General features: G+C 42.9%; 1 long non-coding RNA gene and 2 pseudogenes across 2 annotated transcripts in view; 2 read left to right on the top strand and 1 right to left on the bottom strand.

Annotated features, from left to right (window-relative positions):
* The window catches only part of LOC148777524 (acidic leucine-rich nuclear phosphoprotein 32 family member D-like), a 146,973-nt pseudogene extending 133,901 nt beyond the window's left edge, over nucleotides 1-13,072 (top strand).
* The window catches only part of LOC148777525 (acidic leucine-rich nuclear phosphoprotein 32 family member D-like), a 145,455-nt pseudogene extending 126,009 nt beyond the window's left edge, over nucleotides 1-19,446 (bottom strand). The window contains exons 1-3 of the transcript XR_016037538.1: nucleotides 19,295-19,446; nucleotides 9,421-9,932; nucleotides 7,647-7,850 (exon numbers count right to left, since the gene is read on the bottom strand). The product of XR_016037538.1 is annotated as an acidic leucine-rich nuclear phosphoprotein 32 family member D-like (transcript). The remainder of the gene's footprint in view (nucleotides 1-7,646; nucleotides 7,851-9,420; nucleotides 9,933-19,294) is intronic.
* On the top strand, nucleotides 19,295-27,501 carry LOC148777527 (uncharacterized). The gene is made up of 3 exons (XR_016037540.1): nucleotides 19,295-19,361; nucleotides 22,681-22,790; nucleotides 27,196-27,501. It is a non-coding gene; the product is annotated as an uncharacterized LOC148777527 (long non-coding RNA).

Below are 27,501 nucleotides of genomic sequence, written 5' to 3' on the forward strand. Positions count from 1 at the left end.
ATAACTAAATGCAATTAATTCTCCACTACGTGTGTATTTTTCACCTTTTTCAATTTAGAAGTTTCCTAGTTCCTGGCTCATTTCCCTGTCACACGATAGGCTCTTCAATCCACTTCACCAGGCTGTTGTTTGCTTAGGGAAAACCACCTTATTAATACTAACCTAAATAGAAGATAATAAGTCAGTCTGACTGATAATGCATGTATCCTAAAAATATAAGCCATGAATTTAAAGAATAAATACAATCAAAGAAATTTCATTTCCGCAAATGCCCATCCACAAAATGTTAATCACTGGTACAAAGGGGTATTAAATTATAGTATCCTCTTGAAAAACAAAAACAAAAAACAAAACAAAACCCTGCCTTTCAAGGTCAATTCAAACATAATCTGCAACTGATCCTTTCCACACATGATCCTTTCTCTTTTGAATCCTCTGAGCACTATATGCCTATTTATGGCATTTACCAAGTTCTTCCTTAAGTTTCAGTCATTCGGATAAAAACATATTTAATAAATACTGAGATACTGAAACTGGGAGCTAGACAAAAAAGGACAGCTGGGATTTTTAAAAATAAAGTTTCCGTACTAATTTTACTATTTTGTTTCTTACAAAAAAAATCAGAAAACACAAACATTAAATGAAAAACACAGAAAACACAAATAAATCGTGTTAATTCAAGAACAATCACTGCTGGTCTTGACAAAAATCTTTCCAGATCACTTACTCTACATGAACATGAATACACTTCTTTTCTTCAACAAAAACAGGATGATCCCACATACATTATTTTATTATCTATTCCTATTTTTTCCTATTAATTAATGTATCAAATTTGGCTTCCCTGGTGGATCAGTAGTAAAGAATCCACCTGCCAAGTAGGAGACGCTGGTTCAATCCCTGGGTCGGGGAGGTTCCCTCGAGGAGGAAATGGCAAACCCACTCCAGTATTCTTGCCTGGGAAATCCCATGGACAGAGAAGCCTGGAGGGATACATCAAGTACAACCATTAGAATTTGACAGACAAAGATGGAGATGAGATTATTTAGGCAGAAAGAGAATGAGAGGTCTAGAAATAAGAAAGCTGGTCAGTTTTGTTCCTTTACTTTACTATACTACTTACAAGTGTAAATACATAATGTTGAAAGCTTCAGGTCGCTTTGACCTTTTCCCGCTCCAAAAAAAAAAAAGGGCAAAGGCAAACACTGGTGTTCACAGGAAAGTGGTATCTTTGGTACTCCTGTCAGGACTACCATTACTAACCCCAACAAACCCACAACTACTGACAATTCCAGGAGATCATGTGCTGAGTACACCTCTGTAACACAACCACGACTGACCACCGCCCCTTCCGGAATTCAGTTTATGAAGTTCATTAACTCACTCAGACATTTATTCAGCAGCTATTATGTGTGAGGTGCCATGGTAGCTGCTGGCCCTACAAAGATGAATAAGGACCTCAACAGCAAGTTCTGCTTTCAAAAGCAAATGTCCTTCAGCAGGACCTGAACTAAAAAATGAGGACAAGCTGGTACCCAATACAGCGGCTATCATTCCAAAACAAAAACCCAGAAAATAACTAGTGTTGGTGAGGATGTAGAGATACTGGAACCCTTGTGCATCGCTAGCAAAAATGTAAAATGGAGCAGCTGCTATACAAAACAGTTCAGTGGCTCCTCAAAAAATTAAACAGGATTATCATGCTATCCTAAAATTTCACTTCTGGGAAGACCCAAAAAAAACTTAAATCAAAGACTGGAACAAATATTTATATATCTGTACTCAGAGCAGCTATATTCATAATAGCCAAAAGGTGGAAGGAACTCAAGAGTCTGATGAATGAATGATTAAACTAAACGTTGGGCATAAATATACAATGAAATATTATTCAGCCTTAAAAAGGAAGGGAATTCCGACACTTGTTACAACATGGATGAATCGTGAAGACAGTGTGCTAAGTGAAATAAGCCAATCACAAATGGACAAATATTTTATGATTTCACTTAAATGAGGTACTGGAGTCATCAAATTCAGAGAGAAAGAAAAAAAAGTAGAACGGTGGCCGCCAAAGGTTGAGGGGAGGGGAGAACAGGGAATTATTGTTTAGCACGTATAGTGTTTCAGTTGCAGAGGCTGAAAAAGTGCTCAAGAAGCATAGTGGTAATGACATACCAAGGTGACTTTATTTAACTCCACTGAACTGCACACTTAAAAATGATTGGAATGGGGGAATTCCTTGGTGGTCTCATGGTTAGGACTCCGAACTTTCAGTGCCGGGAACTGGGTTCAATCCCTGGTCGAGGAATTAAGATACCACAAGCTGCACGGTATGCCAAAAAAAAAACAACAAGAAAAGATTCCAGTGGTAAATTTTATGTTATATATATTTTGCGTACATGCATGCTAAGTCACTTCGGTCATCTCCAACTCTTTGCAACACTATGGATTGTAGCCTGTCACACTCCTCTGTCCATTGGATTCTCCAGGCAAGAATACTTGATTGGGAAGCCATGTCCTCCTCCAGGGGATCTCCCCCACCCTAGGATTGAACCCACACCTCTTGCATTGGCAGGCGGTTTCTTTACCACTAGTGCAACATGTATATTTTGCCACAATTAAAAAAAAATGCTGAGGAACATTATCTCTAAGTGCTACTATGAAATAACCAGGATATACTGTTAAGTAAAAAAACAAGGTAGAGAAAAGAAACAGTATGACACTATATCAAAAGAGCGTGAAACAATATATAGCTATATAGAGATATTATACAGACATTTTCTATAATTACTATAATTTTTAATGGAAGGATAAACAAAAAGCTTTAAAAAAAACAACTACCCCCAAGGGAAGGAAAGAATAAGGTTAGGATTCAGCTGGTAAAGAATCCACCTGCAGACTCCGGTTCAGTTCCTGGGTCGGGAAGATCCCTTGGAGAAAGGATAGGCTATCCACTCCGGTATTCGTGGGCTTCCCTGGTGGCTCAGATGGTAAATAATTTGCCTGAAATTCGGGAGACCTGAGTTCGATCCCTAGGTTGGGAAGATCCCTTGAAGGAGGGCATGACTACCCACTCCAGTATTCTTGCCTGGAGAATCCCCATGGACAGAGGAGCCTAACAGGCTACAGTCCATTGGGTCTCAAAGAGCCAGACACGATGAGTGACTGAGCACAAACACAGTCCAGAAACTAGACTCCTCTGAATGTACCTTGTCGTATATATCAAGTTTTTAAACACGATTATAAAATAAATTTAAACAAAAAAAATTTTAAGTCGTTTCTCAAAATCAAAATGAAACACACACCTAAACTGTGTATTGAGTTAAACCAAACAGAGGAGTAGTTAACTCTAAAACACAGTAATCTGACTGCACATCCTTGGTGAAATACATCCTAAGGACATAAGAAATACAAAGAAACCTTACAGGGCTCTCAGTAACGATACTGATATGATTCTGAAATTAAGTACTGTCTGTATATCATAAGCTTTCGGCACGAGAAGAAACAAAAATTCTAAAATATTAAATAAAAACTCTCCAATACTATTTAATTACAAGTTATCAGTAAAAACTCATGCTGCACTGTCTTTTTTTTAAAAAAAGTTATTTCCTAGCTCCATCTTTGACGAGACCTATAAATTACTAACCTAGTATCAATAAGCATAGCACCCAGATAGCAGTCTGCAAAAATCCATGAAAATTCTCTCCAACTAAAAGGAACCAGCACTCCCTAAAGAAAGTGATAATTCAAGTTCTGAGGCAGAATTTTATGAAATAAGGTTGGATCATACCAGAAAGCAAGGAAGCTATCAGAAACCACTAGGGTAGTATCAAAAACACTTAGGAGCTATCTTGAAGAGGTGCTCACTACCAAAAACAGAACAGACTCAGCCACAACAAAATAACAACTGCAGTGGACTCAAACGCATAAAATATGGTAAAAATCCATGAGTCCACAATGATACTTGAAAAGAGAACAATGATATTTGAAAGGAGAAAGATCTCATTAGTCACTTTTGCAAGATTCTTGTGAATCAATTTATTATCCTAAAAACTAACAAAGGAGAACAGCTGCATATTTGCTGTCTTTTTTTTACATAAACTGAACATAAGAGTAATTCAACAGTCCAATAATCAAAATGAGCAAGTTTCTGTTTAAAGTATTCTAGCTGAGAAATGAAGAATGACAGAATATCACCATTTTGCTGCTGCTGCTAAGTCGCGTCAGTCGTGTGCGACTCTGTGCGACATCAGGAACCGCAGCAGGTCAGGCCTCCCTGTCCATCACCAACTCCCGGAGTCCACCCAAATCCATGTCCATCAAGTCGAGGATGTCATCCAACCGTCTCATCCTCTGTCGTCCCCTTCTCCTCCTGCCCTCAATCTTTCCCAGCATCAGGGTCTTTTCCAATGAGTCATCTCTTCGCATCAGCTGGCCAAAGTACTGGAGTTCCAGCTACAACATCAGTCCGTCCAGTGAACACCCACGACAGATCTCCTTTAGGACGGACTGGTTCGATCTCCTTGCAGTCCAAGGGACTCTCAAGAGCCTTCTCCAACACCACAGGTCAAAAGCATCAATTCTTCTGCGCTCAGCTTTCTTCACAGTCCAACTCTCACATCCATACATGACCACTGGAAAAGCCACAACCTTGACTAGATGGACCTTTGTTGGCAAAGTAATGTCTCTTGCTTTTTAATATGCTGTCGAGGTTGGTCATAACTTTCCTTCCAAGGACTAAACGTCGTTTACTTTCAAGGCTGCAGTCACCATCTGCAGTGATTTTGGAGCCCAGAAAAATAAAGTCAGCCACTGTTTCCACTGTTTCTCCATCTTTTTGCCATGACGTGATGGGACCAGATGCCATGATCTTAGGTTTCTGAATGCTCAGCTTCAAGCCAACTTTTTCACTCTCCTCTTTCACTTTCATCAAGAGGCTCTAGAGTTCCTCTTCACTTTCTGCCATAAGGGTGGTGTCATCTGCATATCTGAGGTTATTGACATTTCTCCCGGCAATCTTGATTCCAGCTTGTGCTTCCTCCAGCCCAGCGTTTCTCATGATGTCCTCTGCATAGAAGTTAAATAAGCAGGGTGACAATATACAGCCTTGATGTACTCCTTTTCCTATTTGGAAGCAGTCTGTTGTTCCATGTCCAGTTCTAACTGTTGCTTCCTGACCTGCATACAGGTTTCTCAAGAGGCAGGTCGGGGGTCTGGTATTCCTGTCTCTTTCAGAATTTTCCACAGTTTACTGTGGTCCCCACAGTCAAAGGCTTTGGCATAGCAACAAAGCAGAAATAGAAGTTTTTCTGGAACTCTCTTGCTTTTTCCATGATCCAGCGGATGTTGGCAATTTGATCTCTGGTTGCTCTGCCTTGTCTAAAACCAGCTTGAACATCTGGAAGCTCACAGTTCAAGCATTGCTGAAGCCTGGCTTGGAGAATTTTAAGCATTACTTTACTAGCGTGTGAGATGAGTGCAATTGTGCGGTAGTCTGAGCATTCTTTGGCATTGCCTCTCTTTGGGATTGGAATGAAGACTGACCTTTTCTGGTCCTGTGGCCACTGCTGAGTTTTCCATATTTGCTGGCCTACTGAGTGCAGCACTTTCACAGTGTCTTCTTTCAGGATTTGAAATAGCTCAACTGGAATTCCATCACCTCCACTAGCTTTGTTCGTAGTGATGCTTCCTAAGGCCCACTTGACTTCACATTCCAGGATGTCTGGCTCTAGGTGAGTGATCATACCATCGTGATTATCTGGGTCGTGAAGATCTTTTTTGTACAGTTCTTCTGTGTATTCTTGCCACCTCTTCATAACATCCTCTGCTTCTGTTAGGTCCCTACCATTTCTGTCCTTTATTGAGCCCATCTTTGCAAGAAACGTTCCCTTGGTATCTCTAATTTTCTTGAAGAGATCTCTGCTGCTGCTGCTAAGTCACTTCAGTCGTGTCCGACTCTGTGCGACCCCATAGACGGCAGCCCACCAGGCTCCCCCGTCCCTGGGATTCTCCAGGCAAGAACACTGGAGTGGGTTGCCATTTCCTTCTCCGATGCAAGAAAGTGAAAAGTGAAAGTGAAGCTGTTCAGTCGTGTCCGACTCCAAGCGACCCCATGGACTGCAGCCTACCAGGCCCCTCCCATGGGATTCTCCAGGCAAGCGTACTGCAGTGGGCCACCATTCCCGTCTCCAAAGAGATCTCTAGTCTTTCCATTCTATTGTTTTCCTCTACTTCTTTGCACTGATCGCTGAGGAAGGCTTTCTTATCTCTCCTTGCTATTGTTTGGAACTCTGCACTCAAATGGGTATATCTTTCCTTTTCTCCTTTGCTTTTCGCTTCCCGTCTTTTCACAGCTATTCGTAAGGCCTTCCCAGACAGCCATTTTGCTTTTTTGCATTTCTTTTCTTGGGGATGGTCTTGATTCCTGTCTCCTGTACAATGTCAGCTGTACATTGGAGACAACTGCACTGCATCCTGTACTTGGCAATTTAGACAGTTCAAAATGGTGTGGGAAACGGAGGAATGAGCAATCTTGTTTCTATCAAAAGCCACAATACTCGGGGAAAAGACAGACATCAAGTTAAGAACTTAAGAAACATTTAATGTATGTGTTTATGTAGAAACGCACTTTTTGTAAAGTAAGAAAAATATACATACTAACAAACTAACAAGGATCTTTTCTCCAATTTAATAAGTGGACATTCACCCCATTTATTTGAACATGTTCCAATTTCAATCGAAGTATTGAGGAGGAATTCTCAATATACAATGAAAGAACACCCAACTTGTTGACTGTGAACAATAATAAGCAATAACCCACATTCTGCAATTTCTCTCCTGGCACCCTTAGCTCAATACCATATATTATTTCATTCGAAGCACTCATTTTGATTTCACCAAATATCAGTACAGGAATGAACCTGAGGTAGGCTTGAAGCCTGAGTCTGCTGAACGATGCTATTACCTAGGAAATGTCTTTCAACTCATCCAGTCCCACAAAGAACACTCAAGAATGTGCTGGGGTTACCTGCTCCAATTATTTGCTCCCACTAAAAGCTGACAAGTTGATCCAAAGGTCCTGGGTCAGAGAAAGGAGCGTGTCATCAGCAGACAAGTCCTTGTAAGGATCTAAGAATCCTTACTTCTATTTGCAAGTGTGCTGTGTTGATTGCTGAGATTCCATATCCTTCGCTATTATAGAAACTTTACACTCTCAGACTGTCAGGAGACTGTCAGTGGCATCACTATCCTGATATGACAACCAAGCCAACTATCCCCAACATCACTTCACATCACCAAAGCTTTCTCTTTCTCATCTAGGTGCTCTCCCTAGAAGGAGTGAAATTCAAAAAGATGCGGTCTCACTGCCAACAAAATGTCTAGCCTATATGGGCATGTTTGAAGAGAGGACAGAGACAGCTCCCCATGCCACCACCATGAAAGCCCCCGGAGCCCACAATGAGAGATGCAAACTCATCTGAAACGAATACATCGTCCTTCTCGCACTTTCGCTCTAGTGTCACTTAGAAATGACATTTGGAATAGAAGTAACACTGGTGGGTCATCTAGTCTGCGTCATGCACTGTGCTAGCTACTTAAATCTCTCATTTAATCCTAATAGCCGTTCAAAGTATTTTTGTTATCAGTACCTTTTCACAAATGATTTTCACAAAGATGCTGAAGTGAAGTCAAGTGACTCAGTCGTGTCCCACTCTTTGCGACCTCATAGACTGTAGCCTACCGGGCTCCTCCGTCCATGGGATTTTCCAGGCAAGAGTACTGGAAGTGGGTTTCCATTTCCTTCTCCAGATCACAGAGATGTTAGGTGACTTAATTTCAAAGTCTGAAAGCTACTACGTGAAAGAGGCAAAAGTTAAACCCCAAATCAGTACATAAATCTTTATGACTTATTTCTTACAACCCTATTTGCTGTCCAAAGGAGTTACACTGACTTAACATGACACGAGAACCAAAGATATTCCTCCTTCATTTTCTTGGTGAGAGAACTGGGTAGTTTTAATACCCGGCAGGGACTACCATGCCCGAACCAAATTCCTATATGAAACCAATACCCATTTTCATATACTCAATCTCACAGTCTATACCAAATCTCTCCTTACCAGTTAGACTGTGTGTAGTCAGTGGAAGAGCAGAAATATTTCATTCAACCTCTAAAATATTTTCAAGTATTTGGACTATACAAGTTGCCCTCTGCATTTCAAAATCTATGAATAATAATCTTTCCCAGATTTATGTTCGTTTACTTGGAAGTACTAAACCTTTGAATTTTACTATAAAATGAAGATTCTAAACCACGTAGTATTCAATTTGCTGAAAGCACTGTAACAAAGGATTAAAGACTAAAATTAAAAAAAAAAACTTTAAATTCTATGTACTATGTAGCTACATTAATATTAGAATATGGGAAAATGGTAAAAGCTATCACTTTCAGAGAACTTACTCCAAAAGTACTGTGCCAAGTACTTTAGAAACACTTCATTTTGTATCTTCCAAAGTGTTAACTCTAGTTTACAAGCAAAGTGACAATGGTAAGAAAACTCAAGTAACTTGCCCAAAGTAATACAGATAGAAAGTGGTAGCTGCTGCTGCAGTTTATACAACTCCAAAGCTTTTACCTCTTACTGTCACAGTTTACTGCCCCCTAATTCCTATCTGGTCAACATATCTTTGTCCACAATTCTAAAACCATTATTGAAACACATACGCAATTATTTAAACCTATTATTAACTACATCCATTAATTGGTCATAGCTTCTAAAGTAAAAGAATTAAAAAGTGCCTAAAGAATTACCATTAGAAAAATTCAAGTAAGGCAACAGATTTTCATGAAGCCCTGAGGTCAAGAACAGATAATTCACACAACAAAACCTTTATCACTGCTTGGGAGTTGCTGTTCTTAAATCGATGTGAAGATAGTAAGACCAGGATACCATCTTAATTATTTAAGACAATGTAAATACTGTAAACCCACCAGCCTGAAGGCTGAACCAAAGAACCCATTTGCAAAATCATGTTACCTTCAATATTTACTAAGTGAATCATGAATATTATTATTATTATAGTCTGCTCTTTAAAGTCTTATTATCAAATAGCAGAAAAGATGCAACCATAACTTGGACAATTTAAACTTCTGAAAGGCTATTACTTCCCCAGTTCCAAACTTCCAAATTTCTTCATAAAACAATAATATCTGAAAACTAAGATGAGTAACATTCCCCAAACCTGAAATCTTCAATCGATCAGAGTCTGAACCTAAATACATAACTTTTTAATGTACAAGATGCAGTTCAAAATAACATATTAGTTTTTCCTGTTGTTTATCAAATACATTCATTAGACTGATTAAAAGGGCAATACAAGAACAATTTTCTACGACATGCCAAATAATAGATGAAGTCTTACCTCCATTGCTAAAGCTGCCGTCTGTTGGTCATAATGATTCAGAAGATTGGGCATGAGGGCAGTGTTACAAGGCAAATCTTGGCACATCCTCAAGGTAATAGGCTCAAAGAAAACAAACTGTGCCCATCTATACAGCCCACAAACATAGTCAAGGGCCACAGATAGAAGACGATCCAACTCACAGCCATGCTTTCTCGACTGAATGAGATTCAGATGATCAGGCCTACTCAATATGTATTTTAGATCTTTGTACACCTCAGCTTGAAAGTACTTCTTCTATCTTGCTGTTAAGTTCTTCAAACAGAGTTATTCTTTGCACCGTCAGAGGTTTGTTAGCTTGGTCTCACGAAAGGCATTTGTTTTTGGTTTCACAATATGGGAAAATGACATCATCTTGCCTCATTTTATTACATTGGGCACCATCTGGCCAACGTGTCAAGTGGATCAACCACATTCCCAAACAACAGACTCCATCTTAGGAGAAGAGCTCTTTCTGCCTTTGGCTGAAATATCTGAAAAATAATTGTTTTTTAAAAATGTGAGAAATTAGCAATTTCCTCTTGAAATATTACAGGCTTGATATTAAAACTTTGATTAGCTCAGTACAGTTGCAGGATACACAATCAGTATACAAAAATCAGTTGCGTTTCTACACACTAACAATCAGTTCTAGGAAGAGAAATTTTAAAATACTGCCTTTGGGACCTTCCGGTGGTCCAGTGATTAAAGCTGCACACATCCACTCCTGGGGCACCAGTGCACTCCCTGGTGGAGAACTAAAATTCCAAATGCCGGGCGTGTGGCAAACAACAACAACAATCACAGACTTTGACCGAGAGACACAATACTGCCTTACAGATAAAACACATGGGTATTTCATAAACAAATCCTATAGCTTTTCTACCTTAGCATTCTTGCTCTAGATATACCAGAGAATCCATAAATAGCATTTAAAGGCACTGTTTCCTCCCTCAGTTGTTTATATACCATACAGTTTAATTTCCCATCTATAATGGTAGTTTTTCATTTGTCACAAGACATAATTGATCCATTGGGAAAAACTTGCATGCTGTTGTCCTAAATTTTATTTAAATATCTGCCACACTTAATAACAAGTTATTTACATTTTATTATAAATGTTTTAATCATTAAATGATTCAGCTTTTCCCTCCAGGGTTTCTCTCTGCTCCCGCGAGTAACTTGGCTCCAGGGCCTCCGCTCGCCTGCCTGCAAGCCGCCCGCCACCCAGGACCGTGCCGTCGGCCTCTGCCTCGAGCAGACCCCTTCCGACGGCCCTCGCTGCGCAGGCTGGGACGCCTCTCCCCTCTCCACGGAAAGTTAAGTTTGAAGAAGGGGGAAGAGAGAGAAACATGGGCATGAAGAGGAGGATCCACCTGGAGCTGAGGAACCGGACCCCGGCAGCTGTTCGAGAACTTGTCCTGGACAATTGCAGATCAAATGATGGGAAAATTGAGGGCTTAACAGCTGAATTTGTGAACTTAAGAGTTCCCCAGTTTAATAAATGTAGGCTTGATTTCAGTTTCAAATCTTCCCAAACTACCTAAATTGAAAAAGCTTGAGCTCGGTGACAACAGAATCTGTGGAGGTCTGGATATGTTAGCAGAAAAACTTCCAAATCTTACACATCTCAACTTAAGTGGAAATAAACTGAAAGATATCAGCACCCTGGAACCTTTGAAAAAGTTGGAATGTCTGAAGAGCCTGGATCTGTTTAACTGTGAGGTTACTAACCTGAACGACTACCGAGAGAGTGTCTTCAAGCTCCTGTCCCAGCTGACCTATCTGGATGGCTATGACCGAGAGGATCGTGAAGCCCCAGATTCAGATGCCGCGGTGGATGGTGTGGATGAAGAAGAGGATGATGAAGAAGGAGAAGATGAGGATAAGGAGGAAGATGAAGATGGTGAGGAAGAAGAGTTTGATGATGAAGAGGATGACGATGAAGATGTAGAAGGGAGGAGGATGAAGATGAAGTCAGTGGGGAGGAAGAAGAATTTGGACATGATGGAGCAGTTGATGAAGATGAGGATGAAGAAGAGGAAGAAAGCGGGAAAGGTGAAAAGAGGAAGAGAGAAACAGATGACAAAGGAGAAGATGATTAATAAGACCCCAATAACCTGCAAAAAAAGAACTGTTCAGTATTGGCTGGACTGCTGACATGGATCTGGTAGCTGCTGTTTTTTGTTTGTTTGTTTTTTTTTTTTTGTAGCTGTGATACAAACCCCAGGACACCCACCCACCCAAAGAGCCAAAGAATAGTTCCTGTGACATTCCACCTTCCTCCATTTAGTCCCTCTTGGAAATCCACCACCAAGCTTGGGGACTTCACCCCAACAAAACTGTAAGCGTTGTTAGGTTTTTGTGTAAGACTTGCTGTAGTGTGGATAGCTGTGATTGGTGAGTCAACTGTCCGTGGCTACCAGTCACACCAAGATCGTAACAGCATTTTTACTTTCTGTACAACAAAGAAGTTTTGTAAATAAAATCTTAACATTTAAAAATAAATAAATAAATTCAGCAGATGGTATCTGTGAAAGGTGTAAAATATAAAGAAATCAATAGATATGGATTCAAGCCTCTTCCCAACTATGTGAATCACTTAACTTCTCTGAGCTCAGAATTTTCCTTTCTAAACATTGCACCTCCCTATCAAAGATGGTACATAAGCGAATTATAAAATAATGTACTCTATAAAAGGTAAAGCAACATCAAACTTTAGGTAGTTTCATTACTGAATTACAGCGGATACAAAGACTTACTTCTATCAACCAATACTGAACTGGCAAACAGAAGATTCTAAGAGTATTATCAGGACATTTTCCCAACAATGCTTCATCCTTTTAGATAGTACAAAAATTCAGTACATAGATAGAAAACGTTTGACCAACAAATGCTTCATTACACACAGTCAGGCTGCAGAGAAGAGTCAACCCTAGAAAGTTACAGCGTGGGATACGAATGATTTCCAGTTAAGAGTTTCTACCAAGTTTCAGAGTCCGATTTGACACTGCCTTTGCTGGGGGCTTCCCTGGTGGCTCAGACGGTAAAGAATCCGCCTGCAATGCTGGAGACATGCGTTTGATCCCTGGGTTGGGAAGATTCCCTGGAGGAGGAAATGGCAACCCACACCAGTATTCTTGCCTGGAGAACTCCATGGACAGAGGAGCCCGGCAGGCTACAGTCCAAGGGGTCGCAGAGAGTTGGATGCAACTTTCACTTTTTTTCTAGGGACAAAAATATGCATCTCTCTGGGGGCTGGAAGGGTAGGTAGAGTGGAAGACAGGACTGGTAGGAAAAAAGCATATTCTAAAACTATCATACTTCCATTTGGTTTTGTAATGATGTTAAGCCTGCTTTTACTTTATTTTCGTTTCACAGACGGCAAATATTTCTGTTTGAAGTACACAACCTCAGTTGGGAAAACATGAGAAAGTCAGGTTCAGAAATTCTCAGAGACCCAGGTTAACAGGACAATTCAAATAGATATTAGGGCCCGTGACAGCTTAGACCTTGAAAACTTGAACTGGCTTGGCTAAAGCAGAGAAAGAAACTGTCCTTTGTGCACTACCAATGACAGGGACCTCTGCATCCCAAGCTTTAATTACTGGGCAGAAAAAACTATTTGGAGAAAGTAAAGCCATGGCTGAATCTTCCCAATTTTTCCCTCAAGCATATGGTCTTGAGTAGAAGAAGGGAAAAGCAAAGTCTACAACCTTAGGAATTAGGAATACCAAAGTTACAAGCGACCTCTGCCCCAAACGTCTAATCTAATACTGAAATCTCTAAGTAAGAAATATTTGTTAAAGCTTCTTGGCCTGCCATTGTATTGTTTCCTCCTTCAAGCTGGGCCCAGAAATGTGATGTCTGGCTATGGAAAAGTGATATTAAACACAGTCATGTATATGGAAGCTTATCATGCAGCACGGTAACAATTATGCATATCATGAAATATGTCAAGCCCTGAAAGCTTTATTTCACTACAGTATCAAAACATCCATATAAGTTCCATGTTTGTAGTTTGCTGCTTATGCAGCATGTTCATCTGCTTGCAACTTAAAAAATAAAAGCTAAAGGGAACACTGCTGCTGCTGCTGTCACTTCAGTCGTGTCCGACTCTGTGTGACTCCATAGACGGAAGCCCACCAGGCTCCCCCATCCCTGGGATTCTCCAGGCAAGAACCCTGGAGTGGGTTGCCATTTCCTTCTCCAATGTGTGAAAGTGAAGTCGCACAGTCCTGTCCGACCCTTAGCGACCCCACGGACTGCAGCCTACCAGGCTCCTCCATCCATGGGATTTTCTATGCAAGAGTACTGGAGTGGCTTGCCATTGCCTCCTCCGAATTATGTGCTGAGCAAAAGTTATAAAATGAATTTTTTTAAAAAGCAGATAAAGAATACTACTTTAACAGAAAAATGGAAAAAGGACATACATTTACAAAAGAAATACAAATGGCCAACAAACACATGAAAAGATATTCAACTTTACTAATAAAAACATACAAACATGATATATAACATTTTTGCCAATCAGATGAGCAAAAAGAATAACAGAACACAGCATAGGAGAGAGTGCAGAAAAAAGAATATCTTCAACATTCCCACACTTGGAGATACATTTTTCTTTTTTTTTTCTTTTTTTGGCTGTCCTTCACTCCTTCACGGCTTGCAGAGTCTTAGTTCCCCAAACAAGGACTGAACCCAGACCAAGGCAGTGAAGTGTCTAACCACTAGACCGCAAGGAAATTCTCCATTTTCAAGTACTACTGGAGGAAAAGTAAACTAGTTGGCATTTCAAAAAAATAGCTATGGACATCAAAAGCTCTTAAAATGTATATACTTTGATTCAGCAGACCTATTCTACAGTTTATTCTAAGCAAGTAAACACAAGTACACATGACGTATAACTGAAATGTTAGTACAACACTGTTTATAAAATAAAAACCCAGAGACAATCTGAAAGTCTACCAATAAGGAATTGGTTAAACTACAGCACAACCAACACATAACACACTCACTAAAAATGATGAGCAGGATCTGTATATGCTGACTTGAAAAGACAGTAACAATACAGTAAGTGAAAAATAAAATTTTAAATGGTTTACAAAACAGCATAGAGTCTCCCACTTTTGTCAAAAATATACATACGTGAAACAGAATAAAACTACCTGAATTGTTTAAAAATACAATATTATAGGGACTTCCCAGGACTCCACACTTCTACTTCAGGGGGCTCGAGTTTGATCCCTGGTCAGAGAATTAAGGTGCCACAAGCTGCACAGCGTGGTCAAAAAACAGAAACAAAACAAAAAAGGAGTAAAGTATTATAAATGCTGAAATGTTATTTTTAAATCTGTCACATGTTATTTCTGTACGGAAAATTAAGTCTGCTAAATCTGTAAATGTGTGCTGACAATACTACTACTTGAATCAATGTTTACTGACTGTTGATTAAGTAACAAGCCAAGGGACACAAACATGCCCTACCACAGGCAGCAAGAAAAGCAAAAAAAAAAAAAAAGATAAACTCAGAATGGGTCAAAAATTGATTTTCACTACTGAAAAAAAATCAGATCACCTCTCAGCTGAACCAAATATTATGCACAGTTTAAAAAAAAAAGTTGATATATATTCTAAATTGTTTTTCAATAATATAATGAAATAAATGCTTCTAATCAGGATCACGTGAGTATGGATAGCAACAATCCTTTTTCCTAAGAGAATCAGCCTTGAAGAAGCTGTAAGCTTCAGACAGCAGGACACAGAAGATTGAGCAAACCAAGAAATGCTGACAAAATACAGCAACTGATTACATAAAGGTTAAAAGATTTTTTTGTATACTTTTTGATATTATATCTTTGACTACAGAAATCTGCAGAATCTCAGCTGAATAAGGGAATTGCTAGATTAACTGGAGGGAACAGTCTCAGGCGCCAAGGACCAGTAGAAAATGAGGGGTCTGTAAACAGTTTTCCATGCCCTAACCCTGAGAAAAGAGACATTCACTTCTTTACAGAGCAATACAAGATATCTGGGAAAACTAATTTCAGATTAAGTGACCTGATGATTATTTCATCAGAAAACAAAAAGGACTAGATACACTGAACCCTACACTTTAATTTTTATCAATGTGTAACATCAGGAATCTGATACTCCCCAATTTACCAGTTCTCTTTTGAAGATAAAAAGTAAAAGCCCCTAAAATAAGGTGAGTATTTGTCCTGAAGAACAGCAATAAAGGGGATGCAGTCTTGGAACTGTCTTCAGAGGCTGGCTACAAAGCCAGACCCAAAGAACTCAGGTGGGAAAAGCAGGAGATGGCAACTGTGAAGAGGAAAGAAAGCAGGCTGAATCCCAGAAGAGACAATGACAAAAGTGGGCCCTGGGGGCTTGTCAGCAAGGCCCTGCAACAAAAGATGTTAGCAATTCTATTCCAATTCACACTTCCTGTACAGAAAGTGATTCCTTTCATCTTTCTCAGCTTAGATTTACTTATCTAGACACACTACAAATGTACGTAACATTTTGCGTTTCCAATTCAGAAATTAAAGGTTGCCTCAAACACACTGGCTACAATGGGAACAGGAGGATATTCTTTTGTCTTCTTTCAGAGTTTTCCAAGACTGCATTATAAGGATTAGCAATCACTACCTCTGAAGCTTCTTCTCTCAAGGAACATAAACAGCAAAGTACACACTGAGAGCATATCACTGCTCAAAGTGCTAGATTCCTTTTCCTAAAACTCATGTGGGTTTTGGCCTTTTGTTTTCCATATCTTTTTTTTTTTTTTTTTTTAAATAAATTCACTCTCAGGATACTGTTTTCTGGTTGCTAAAGTTTATATAGCTCCATATTTAATTCTGAGGGCCTAGATTCTTACTAATCTCAAGGTATCACTTTGCTACTTTCTCTAATTTTTAAAGTCCATCTAGTCATCTACTGATTACAAAAGATAACCTAATCTTCCAGTGTGCTGAGTGATGGGGCTTAAAAAAATACAGGGAAAACATTCAAGTTCAAGATTAAAATGAACAGTAGGCATCAAAATCCAGTCCATCTTACAAATTATACATTACTTTTAAGACTGGAGAAAGCAGAAGCTCTTTTAAAACTAAAAGCAAAACTGGAAAGTTGAAAGATGGCCAGAATCTGGACTTTAAAAAAAAAAAAAATCAGGTTGAAATTCCAGCCTGGTTTCCCTTTTTCATTAAAATGTGTTCAGAAAATGCTCTAATATCAAGCTCCTGATTTTTCCCCCCCTTTAGCATGGTTGCATGTTTTGACTATAAAATTAGTTTAATGAGATAAACTTTGGGGACCAAGATTTTTTTAGGCCTACTAGCCTAGTTGTTTTTTCTTAAACTTCATTCACAGTGCATTCCTTGGATCCACCAAAACTGTTGCTAGTTCTCAGCATAACTCAAAGACTGTAACTCAAAGATAGATTCACCATTTACGATGCAACAGTCAGTTAAAACTGTTTTCTAGTCAAGGAGGAGTTGTTACTCTTCAAACATTCATTCCTAACTTTCCGGAAATGCCACTATTAAAAACCCTCACTTGTTTCCTCAAGACGCTGTGACCCTTCTCACAAATCTATACTGAACAATTCCTCTCATACATATTTCAAAGTCTTGCTTTTCATTTGCACTACTGCTCTTTTTGTGGCCAACTGCAGCTTTAAACGTCTCTAACTCTAGAGATTTAGGGGTTAAAAAACACTTGAGGCCAACACTGCTCTTCCCTGTGAAAGAAGGTAAAGATGCAGTAAGAACTGTTTCCTATCACAAGTCTCCTGAAGAAATGAAAGTCAACAGCAGTCTAACATCAACAAACTAACAAGCTCAGAGTAAGTTTTCAGTATGAAATCTCATAGTTTTACCAACACATATGAAACTTAAGTTGGAGAGAGAGATTCTCTGCCTGTGAAGTGGGCAACAGAGGACTTACAGGGAATTTTAAAGCCCCTCTCTCTGCCCAATGATGACGCTCTCACAGCACTGTGCTATACAAAGAAAGAACGTGCACTTTACTGTTTATCTTCCCCGCAAGGCTCCCTACTTCAAATATCTCAATCATGGCTGGGGATCTCTCTACAAAAATCCACCTCAATGTTCAAAGCACAAAACAAAGTTCAGAGGAATACAGTACCTAAGATGAAAACGGGATGAAAGAACCTACAGTCCTTTCTTCTTCTATTAATAGGGCACTGGTAGATTCGGGAGAGACGGAGAGGCAGGGAATATCAGTGGATGAGAAAAAAATAAATAACGGAGGAGGAGGAAAGAGAAGGTAGGACAGTAGGCTTTACTAATTACCTTACTTTCCTGACAGTTTCAAAGCATTTGGGGGGAGGGGGGTAGAGGAAGAACCCCCTAAAGAAAAAGCAACACTGTAAGAAGAATTGCATCTCGATTATCTTTTATTTTCAGCTCTATCTTTGGAAGCCAGGCCACTTCTATCTTCTTACCTCTATGTTGTGGTTTGGCACTTCAAACAAACACTTTTTTGTTATTTTCCTTCTTCTTCTGGAGGAAAAAGATGGCATTGATTTGCCTAAAAGTACGGATGGGGGAAAAAAAAAAGTACGGATGGAAAGCATTATCTTGAGGAGTAAATGGTTCTTAATAACAGAACTACGGATTCCTCTATCCCTTTGACTGTCAGCACATCACTAAAGGCTAAAAGAAGGCTCAAGAGGGAGGTAACATCCCCCTTGTCAAGTCTCTGTTTCCTTGCTCCTGCGATATTGGCTTTGCCAAGTAACCCAATTCCCGTAAATAAACATTACAGGTCTCTCCAAACTACTTCTATAAAATAATATCTTGCTTGACCAACCTTATAGAGCAGTCATTTATTTCTATAGCTGCTGAGCTGCTCTGCTGTTCTGTCTGCCTACATTCAGAAGGGAACCAAAATTCAAAATTTCATTTATTCTGGGCCAAAACCCAGACCTTTTGTCCTCCTTCCTAGATATGCTGCAACTTCAAGTTGGCTCCTCTGCCTAAATTAGTGGCATATGCTTTTGTTCTTTTAAGAACGAAAGAAAAAACACCCCTTTTTCTCTTATTGAGGAAGGCACCTAACTCTGACAAAGGCCTCTAGGAAGATGCTACAATGCCTTGACATGTTTGCTGCTGCTGCTGCTAAGTCTCAGAGGCTACGGATGAATCTCACCGCCCTACCCCAGGGCAAACACACGGAGCGTCCAAGGGGGCAGAGGGGGAAGGCTCGCGGAGGAATATGCAGACTTTGCAAAACTGACGGGAGGGAGGAGAGGGGACAACATTCAGGACTAGAAACAGGAGGCAGTCCAGATGCTGCGACGCCGCCCGGCCCCGGGAAGCCCCGACGCCCCCCGCGCTCAGCCCTCGGCGCACTGCCCTCCCGCCAGTGGCCGCGTCCTCCCCCCACAGCCCCCAGCGGCCCGGGAGCGCCACACGCCCCCGCGGCGCCGACCGAGCCCCAGGGCTGGCGCAGGGAGCGCGGCGCGGAGGGAGCGCGGACCACCCTCCAACAGGCTGCTCGGCGCGGGCTCGGGACCCAGAGGGTCAACCCCGTCCGCGGGCATCGGCCCGCCCCGGCGCCCAGGCCCAAACTCGGGCTCCTCCGCGCCCCGCCGCCCACCCCGAGAAAGCCCCGAGACACCCCTCCACAGCGCGGCGCCCACGGCTGTTGTTTCGGCGGCGACGCGAATAACGCTCCCTGAGGAGGAGGGGCCGCGGCCGCTGGTGCCTCCTCGGCACCGGGTCAGACCGAGGAGCGGGCAGCCGCGGCGGCACCTCCTCAGTCCCCACTCCCGACTCCTTTTCCCGCTGCGCCGGACGGGAAGGGGCCTGCACGACCCGGGGCTCACCTCACACCTCGGGGCCGGGCTCCCGGGAGGCTGCGACGCCGGCCGGGGGCGGCCGCGGGTCCCTCAGGTAAGCGGTATCAGCGACGAGCGCCGGCGAGCTTTTGCAACTGCCAGGGCGCGGGGGCGGGCGGGGGCGGGGAGCATGCGCGCGCACGTACGGCGCAGGCGCGCTGCGCTCGCTCGGCTGCGCGCTCGCATTTGGAGCCCAGCTTCTGGGTAGCAGTTAAATCAGAGAAGGCAGTGGCAACCCACTCCAGTACTCTCGCCTGGAAAATCCCATGGCCGGAGGAGCCCTGTAGGCTGCAGTACATGGGGTTGCGAAGAGTCACACAGGACTGAGCGACTTTACTTTCCCTTTCCACTTTCATGCATTGGAGAAGGAAATGGCAACCCACTCCAGTGTTCTTGCCTGGAGAATGCCAGGGATGGGGAAGCCCTGGGACCCTTGGGCATCTCCCTTCTTCTCCCTCACGACTCCACACCAGCTCTCACACTGACCATGAAAACTCTCAAACCTGTTTCTTTCTTTTGCAGAAAAATTAGCCCTCTCTAGACAACAGAGGTTTTCATGCAAAGATGGGCTCGATAAAGGACAGAAATGGTATGGACCTAACAGAAGCAGAAGATATTAAGAAGAGGTGGCAAGAATACACAGAAGAACTGTACAAAAAAGATCTTCACGACCAAGATAGTCACGATAACGTGATCACTGACCTAGAGCCAGACATCTTGGAATGTGAAGTCAAGTGGGCCTTAGAAAGCATCACTACTAACAAAGCTAGTGGAGGTGATGGAATTCCAGTTGAGCTATTACAAGTCTTGAAAGATGATGCTGTGAAAGTGCTGCACTCAATATGTCAGCAGATTTGGAAAACTCAGCAGTGGCCACAGGACTGGAAGAGGTCAGTCTTCATTCCAATCCCAAAGAAAGGCAATGCCAAAGAATGCTCAAACTACCGGACAATTGCCCTCACCTCACACGCTAGCAAAGTCATGCTCAAAATTCTCCAAGCCAGGCTTCAACAATATGTAAACCGTGAACTCCCAGATGTTCAAGCAGGTTTTAGAAAAGGCAGAGGCACCAGAGATCAAATTGCCAACATCCGCTGGATCATGGAGAAAGCAAGAGAGTTTCAGAAAAACATCTATTTCTGCTTCATTGACTATGCCAAAGCCTTTGACTGTGTGGATCACAATAAACTGTGGAACATTCTGAAAGAGATGGGAATCCCAGACCACCTGACCTGCCTCTTGAGAAACCTGTATGCAGGTCAGGAAGCAACAGTTAGAACTGGACATGGAACAACAGACTGGTTCCAAATAGGAAAAGGTGTACGTCAAGGTTGTATATTGTCACCTTGCTTATTTAACTTATATGCAGAGTACATCATGAGGAACGCTGGGCTGGAAGAAGCACAAGCTGGAATCAAGATTGCTGGGAGAATTATCAATAACCTCAGATATGCAGATGACACTACCCTTATGGCAGAAAGTGAAGAGGAACTCAAAAGCCTCTTGATGAAAGTGAAAGAGGAGAGTGAAAAGGTTGGTTTGAAGCTCAACATTCAGAAAACAAAGATCATGGCATCTGGTCCCATCACTTCATGGGAAATAGATGGAAAAACAGTGGAAACAGTGTCAGACTTTGTATTTTTGGGCTCCAAAATCACTGCAGATGCTGATTGCAGCCATGAAATTAAAAGACGCTTGCTCCTTGGAAGGAAAGTTATGACCAACCTTGATAGTATATTAAAAAGCAGAGACATTACTTTGCCAACCAAGGTCCGTCTAGTCAAGGCAATGGTTTTTCCCGTGGTCATGTATGGATGTGAGAGTTGGACTGTGAAGAAGGCTGATCGCCGAAGAATCGATGCTTTTGAACTGTGGTGTTGGAGAAGACTCTTGAGAGTCCCTTATACTGCAAGGAGATCCAACCAGTCCATTCTAAAGGAGATCAATCCTGGATGTTCATTGGAGGGACTGATGCTAAAGCTGAAACTGCAATACTTTGGCCACCTCATGCGACGAGTTGACTCACTGGAAAAGACTCTGATGCTGGGAAAGGTTGGGGGCGGGAGGAGAAGGGGACGACGGAGAATGAGATGGCTGGATGGCATCACTGACTCTGTGGACATGAGTTTGAGTGAACTCCGGGAGTTGGTGATGGACAGGGAGGCCTGGCGTGCTGTGATTCATGGGGTCGCGGAGAGTCGGACACGACTGAGCGACTGAACTGAACTGAACTGAGACAACAGAGGTAGGGTGGGGTAAGGCAGGGAGTCTCCCCTTTTAAATCAGACATGCCCATTATGCACCTTTTCCCCAAACCCAACAGTAATTCCCTCCCTAAGAAGATTTTTGCCCTCATTTTAGACCAATCAGCTCAGCTTTAACCAGCTCTCTTGAGACAACATTTTTGTACTGCCTCACACATCTCTGTAAATCCTCACAGTGAAAAGTAGGCAGCATTATTATCCCCATTTCACAGACAAGGAAACTGAGGCTCTGAAAAGTTAAAGAACACAGCCAATGAGTGAATCAACGTCCAGGCAGGAACTCCAAGCCAGGCGGGCCTTACTCGAAACTCTGTGCCCTCCACCACTGCCCCCGCCTTGAAGGCGTGGGTGTTTCTGTAGCTGGGAGGAAAAGCCCATTTTTAAAACAATTTCCAAGTGGCAGGAAAGGCCAGTGTGCTGCAGAGTCACGTGTGGAGCCAGGAAATAAGAACCCCTGATGCCGGGGTCATGCCAGCCTCCCAGAGCAGCTTCCAGCACTCCTGCTTCTTCCTGAGTCAGGCTCTTCCTTGACCAGAGTCACCACCATGAACACCAGGGCAAGTCCCGTCCTGCAAACAGTCACCTTGGGGCCGACCACACCATCTCCAGACGTCAGAGCCACAGAGAGGCGGCTGCAGACTTGAGGCTCTCTCAGACTACTTAATCACCGAACATTCCTGACAGGCAGGCACCATGCCCTTTCACCTCTACCCAGCAAGGGGCCAAGCTCAGGGGGCCCTCAATTCCACCCACCACCGTTTCTTCCCTCCCTCGTGAGAAGAGGCCACCCCGACTTCAGTGACCATGGGCGCAGCTGCAGCTATTCGCGGAGCAGCTGCTGTGTGCCAGGCACTGTACACAATGACCTTCTCTCGTCTTTCCAGTCCCAGGACTCAGTAGCAGTCAGCCCGTTTTACAGATGAGCAGACCATCTGGCAAGATCACGGCAGTTTCTTGAACTTTCACAGCTTCGGCAGCAGAAGCTGGAATTGCAAACTAAGCTTGTGCAGCTGCAAAGCCGGTGCAGTTTCCACTACACAACACCCTCTATTGGAGGGGATAGTAATCCGTCCCTCCTTTCCCAGGGTTCAGACATCATTCTTCTTCTAGGGGAAGGCACAGAAGGCTGTGTTTTTGGGGCCAAAGCACGATTCCAAAAGCCAACGCAACTGGTGGGACGAGGGATTGGGTGAAAGACTGCAGCAAGGATGAGCCTCTGGGTGAGTTTTCCTACCCCTGTGAGACCTGGGTCCCTCATTGGACTTAGAGATCAAAGAGACTCTAAGACCGAGCCTGAAATGCCAAGGGACTCCTGGGCACTTCCTGCCAGATGACTGTTTATAAACTGACAGAAATTGCACATGATACTAAATTCTGAAGATACCAAAACAGCATCCCTCTGGTGGGGAGGAATAAGTTGGGAGTTTAGGATTGACATACACACACTATTACGTTTAAAATAGATAATCAACAAGGACAGGGAACTCCGCTCTATATTCTGTAATAACCTAAATGGGAAAAGATTTTGAAAAGAACACATACATGTATATGTTTAACTGAATCATTTTCTTGAACACATGAAACACAACATCGTTAATCAACTGTTGTCGTTCAGTCGCTAAGTCATGTCCTTCTCTTTGCGACTGCAGCACAGTAGGCTTCCCTGTCCTTCACTCTCTCCTGGAGCTTGCTCAAACTCATGTCCATTGATGCCATCCAACCGTCTCATCCTCTGTCGTCCCCTTCTCCTCCTGCCTTCAATCTTTCCCAGCATCAGGGTCTTTTCCAATGAGTCAGTTCTTCGCATCAGGTGGCCAAAGGATTGGAGCTTCAGCGTCAGCGTCAGCCCGTCCAGTGAATATTCAGGGCTGCTTTTCGTTTGGATTGACTAGTTTGATTTCCCTGCAATCCAAGGGACTCTCAAGAGTCTTCTCCAACACCACAGTTCAAAAGTATCAATTCTTAGGCATTCAGCCTTCTTTATGGTACAACTCTCAAATCCATAAATAACTACTGGAGAAACCATCGCTTTGACTATACAGACGTTTGTCAGCAAAGTGGCACCCCAATATAAAATTAAAATTTTAGAAAAAAGATCAAGCAAGTTGGGTGAAGGAGTCATGTAAAAAAGGTTATTTCTTTTTTACCAGAAACTGAAAATATATACTATAATAATTTTGAATGGTTATACTGTACTATGGCCACCTCATGCGACGAGTTGACTCACTGGAAAAGACTCTGATGCTAGGAGGGATTGGGGGTGCGAGGAGACGGGGACGACAGAGAATGAGATGGCTGGATGGCATCACCGACTCGATGGACATGAGTTTGAGTGAACTCCGGGAGTTGGTGATGGACAGGGAGGCCTGGCGTGCTGTGGTTCATGGGGTCGCAAAGAGTCGGACACGACTAAGCGACTGAACTGAACTGAACTGAACTGTTTAAAATGATACATGTTGGGGCCTCCCTGGTGCTCCAGTGGTTAATACTCCGTGTTTCCAATGCCAGGAACCTGGGTTCAACCCCTGGTCAGGGAGTTAAGAGCCCACATGCTGTGCAGAGTGGCCAAAAAGTAAAATAATAATAATAATAACAAATTAAAAAAGAAGGACTCATGTCAATGTTTCAAAGTGTACTTTTGTCCTAAATAAACTCACCTTTTTCTTTTGGGCTCTGCCATGCAGTATGTAGGGTCTTAGTTCCCCTACCATGGATTGAACCCCGTACCCCCTGCATTAAGAGCTTGGAGTCTTAACCACTGGACTGCCAGGGAAGTCCCTAAACTCATGGTTTAAGTGTCTGAAAGCTTAAAAGAAAAAAAGCACTGCCCCTCTTACCCATGCCACAGGCCTCCTTTGCATTGCCCTTTCTGATAGGAAGGGAAGGTAATTATTACTAGTTTCCCACGAGCCTCCAGAAGAGAATCTGTATATTTACAAGCATGGATGAGTTTTCTTTTGTCACACACATGAAGCACACTTCAAAAGCTACTCTGTTTCTTACCTCTTGTATCTTAGAGATCATTTCATAACTGCACATAAAGAACTACATCATTCTTTTTAGTAGCGGCCTAAAATTCCATTATATGGAAGCACCAGATTAATCAGCCCCTTGCATGCTCAGGCCCTTCAGTTGTTTTCAACTCTTTGCAACCCTGTGGACTGTAGCCCACCAGGCTCTTCTGTCCATGGAATTCTCCAGGCAAGAATACCGGAGTGGATTGCCATGCCCTCTTCCAGGGGTTCTTGTTGACCCAGGAATCAAACAAACATCTCCTGCAGCTCCTGCATGTCAATAGGCAGATTCTTTACCACTGAGTCATGGGGGAAGCCCCAGTCAGCCCCTTCCTGATGGACAATGAGGCTGTCTGCAGCGTTCATTGTTACAGACCATGTCTATCTTGTAGATATTAGTTTGTGCACGTGTGCATATGAAAGTAAGATCAATTCCTAGAAGTAGAATTGCTAGTGCTTATTAAATACAATATGCGCTTTAAAAATTCGACTGAATTTTGCCAAGCAACCCTCCAGAGAGGTGGCAGTGTGTGTAGACCACCAGCAATGAAAGGCAGCGCAGAGAGTGCTTTCCATGTGAGGAATGACCGTTAGCTGCAAGAGCTGAGCTGGGGGCCTGTGCGTGGACAGATATTCATCCTAGGACAAGTGACAAAGATTAGGAAACACCACCAACAGGCAAGCCACCCATTTTACAGATGACAAAACAGGCACTGGGAATTGACAAGCTTCACCCAGGGTCATGGCCTGGGTCCCTGTAAGCATGGGGCAATTTCCAGACAATATCTGTTTCACCCTCTGATCTCAGCTCTGATCTCTTGCGCTGACTTAGCAAAAACTTGGAGAACCAGCTCCTTTCTGCTGTGAACTGAAAGCTGAGCCACCCACGTATTTCAGGGCTTTCTGAGTCACTGTATTCACTTCTACAAGAAACCGGGATCTATCACACACACACACACACACACACACACACACACACACTCACCCAGGGACTGTTTCCAACCAGCATGGGGCCCACAGAGCCCTGACCATTCACAGATCCAAGGTTCCAAGTTGAATAGCAGTGATTATCCTGGACATTCATCCGCCAGCCTAAAGAACCAAAAATCTCACCAGACTCTCTCCGTGGTGACCGCTAGGTGGAGGGCAGTGAGGACTGGAAAGAAGTGAGAGGGACACGTGAGCCAGGAGTGTTCTCATTAGCCATTCTGGAGACAGAAATAAGCACGGCAAAAATAGTTCTCTGTCTTTGTACTTGGAAAGTACCTCACACCCACTAACTCACCCCACTTCACAGAACTTCTCTGAGTTATACCGGGCTGCTGCTGCTGCTGCTAAGTCACTTCAGTCATGTCCGACTCTGTGTGACCCCATAGACGGAAGCCCACTAGGCTCCCCTGTCCCTGGGATTCTCCAGGCAAGAACACTGCTGGGCAGGGATTCTTATATTCACAGTCCCCATTTGAGAGCTGTTAAAAAGGAACTAGGACTTCCTTACTGCTAGAGAGGTAAAGAGACTAGAGGCAGAACCTAGGATTCAGAGGTTAAATCCTGGCCACACCCTGTTGTGCACTTGTGGTGAGCAATCTCCTGCAATACACGTCCACAAAAACCATCCCTTGTCTGCCCGCATGCAAAGCGAATCACTCTGTCCCTAGAAATGTTGTTAGAGGCCCTCCAGTGCGTGGATAGACATGAATTCCTTTCTCTGGGTCCTCATCTTTGTTTCAGCTCCATAAATACATCCTTTGTATGTACATCCAAGAAGACTCTTGGGATATTTCTGAGGGATACGTTTGCACTCTATCAAGTGCCTGGTATGGCCTCTGGAACACGAAAGGGAAAGTGAAGTCTCTCAGTCGTGTCCGACTCTTTGCGACCCCATGGACTATAGCCTACCAGGCTCCTCAGTCCGTGGAATTTTCCAGGCAAGAGTACTGGAGTGGGTTGCCATTTCCTTCTCCAGGGGATCTTCCCAACCCAGGGATCGAACATGGGTCTCCCTCATTGCAGGCAGACGCTTTACCGACTGAGCCAGCGGTGCTGAATAAAAAATGTTTCTTCAGGGACTTCCCTGGTGATCCAGTGGTTAAGACTCCACTCTTCCAATGCAGAGGGCACAGGTTCCATCCCTGGTCAGGGAACAAGGATCCTACATGCCACACAGACCAAAAAAAAAAAAAGGCTTTTTCAGTGTGTTTCTTCTGCTGTATTTAAAATAGATAACCAACAAGGACCTACAGATCTAGCACAGGGAACTCTGCTCACTGTTTTGCGGCAGCCTGGATGGGAGGGGAGTTTGAGGGAGAAGGGATACATGTATATGTATGCCTAGTCCCTTCACCGTTCACCAGAAACTGTTACAACATTGTTAATCAGCTATACCCCAATACAAAATAAAAGGTTTTGGCTCTTTTTTAAAAGTGTGTTTCTTGGTTGGCCGAAAGTATAGATAGATAAATGGACAGATGGAGAGATAAATGGGTAGATGGTTGGGTGGAATATGGGTTTAATATGTTTCTGTGTTTGTTTTTTAACTTCCTTACACAGTATCCATTCTCCCTTCCAAATATCATCTTGATATCCTTTTGTGGACTTATTTCTCCTCCAGGGTATACAGTCTCAGGGGTACTGCGAAGCCCAGAGTTCTATCCTCTCCCAGCGAAGAAGCAAGCAAGTGACACCAGCTTGGCTGTTTACCCTCCCTCTTCTAGGACTATGAATCTTTAATAGATTGAGACGTGGATAGGAAACATGGCTGGGGTATATTTGGTTCAACAGTGGTACCCTGATGAGACCGTCCAGTAGCACTGCTGCCCAGATGCCCTGGTTTCTCACTTGCCCTTTTTCCAAGTCAGGTTCTCCAATGCTCTGTCCACTCTGTGAACTACTCAGCATCGCCCCCAGTACAATACCC

This window comes from Moschus berezovskii, chromosome 6 (genome assembly GCF_049115385.1).
Source record: "Moschus berezovskii isolate FMDL1 chromosome 6, NW_MosBer_1.0, whole genome shotgun sequence".
NCBI classification, from domain to species: domain Eukaryota; kingdom Metazoa; phylum Chordata; class Mammalia; order Artiodactyla; family Moschidae; genus Moschus; species Moschus berezovskii.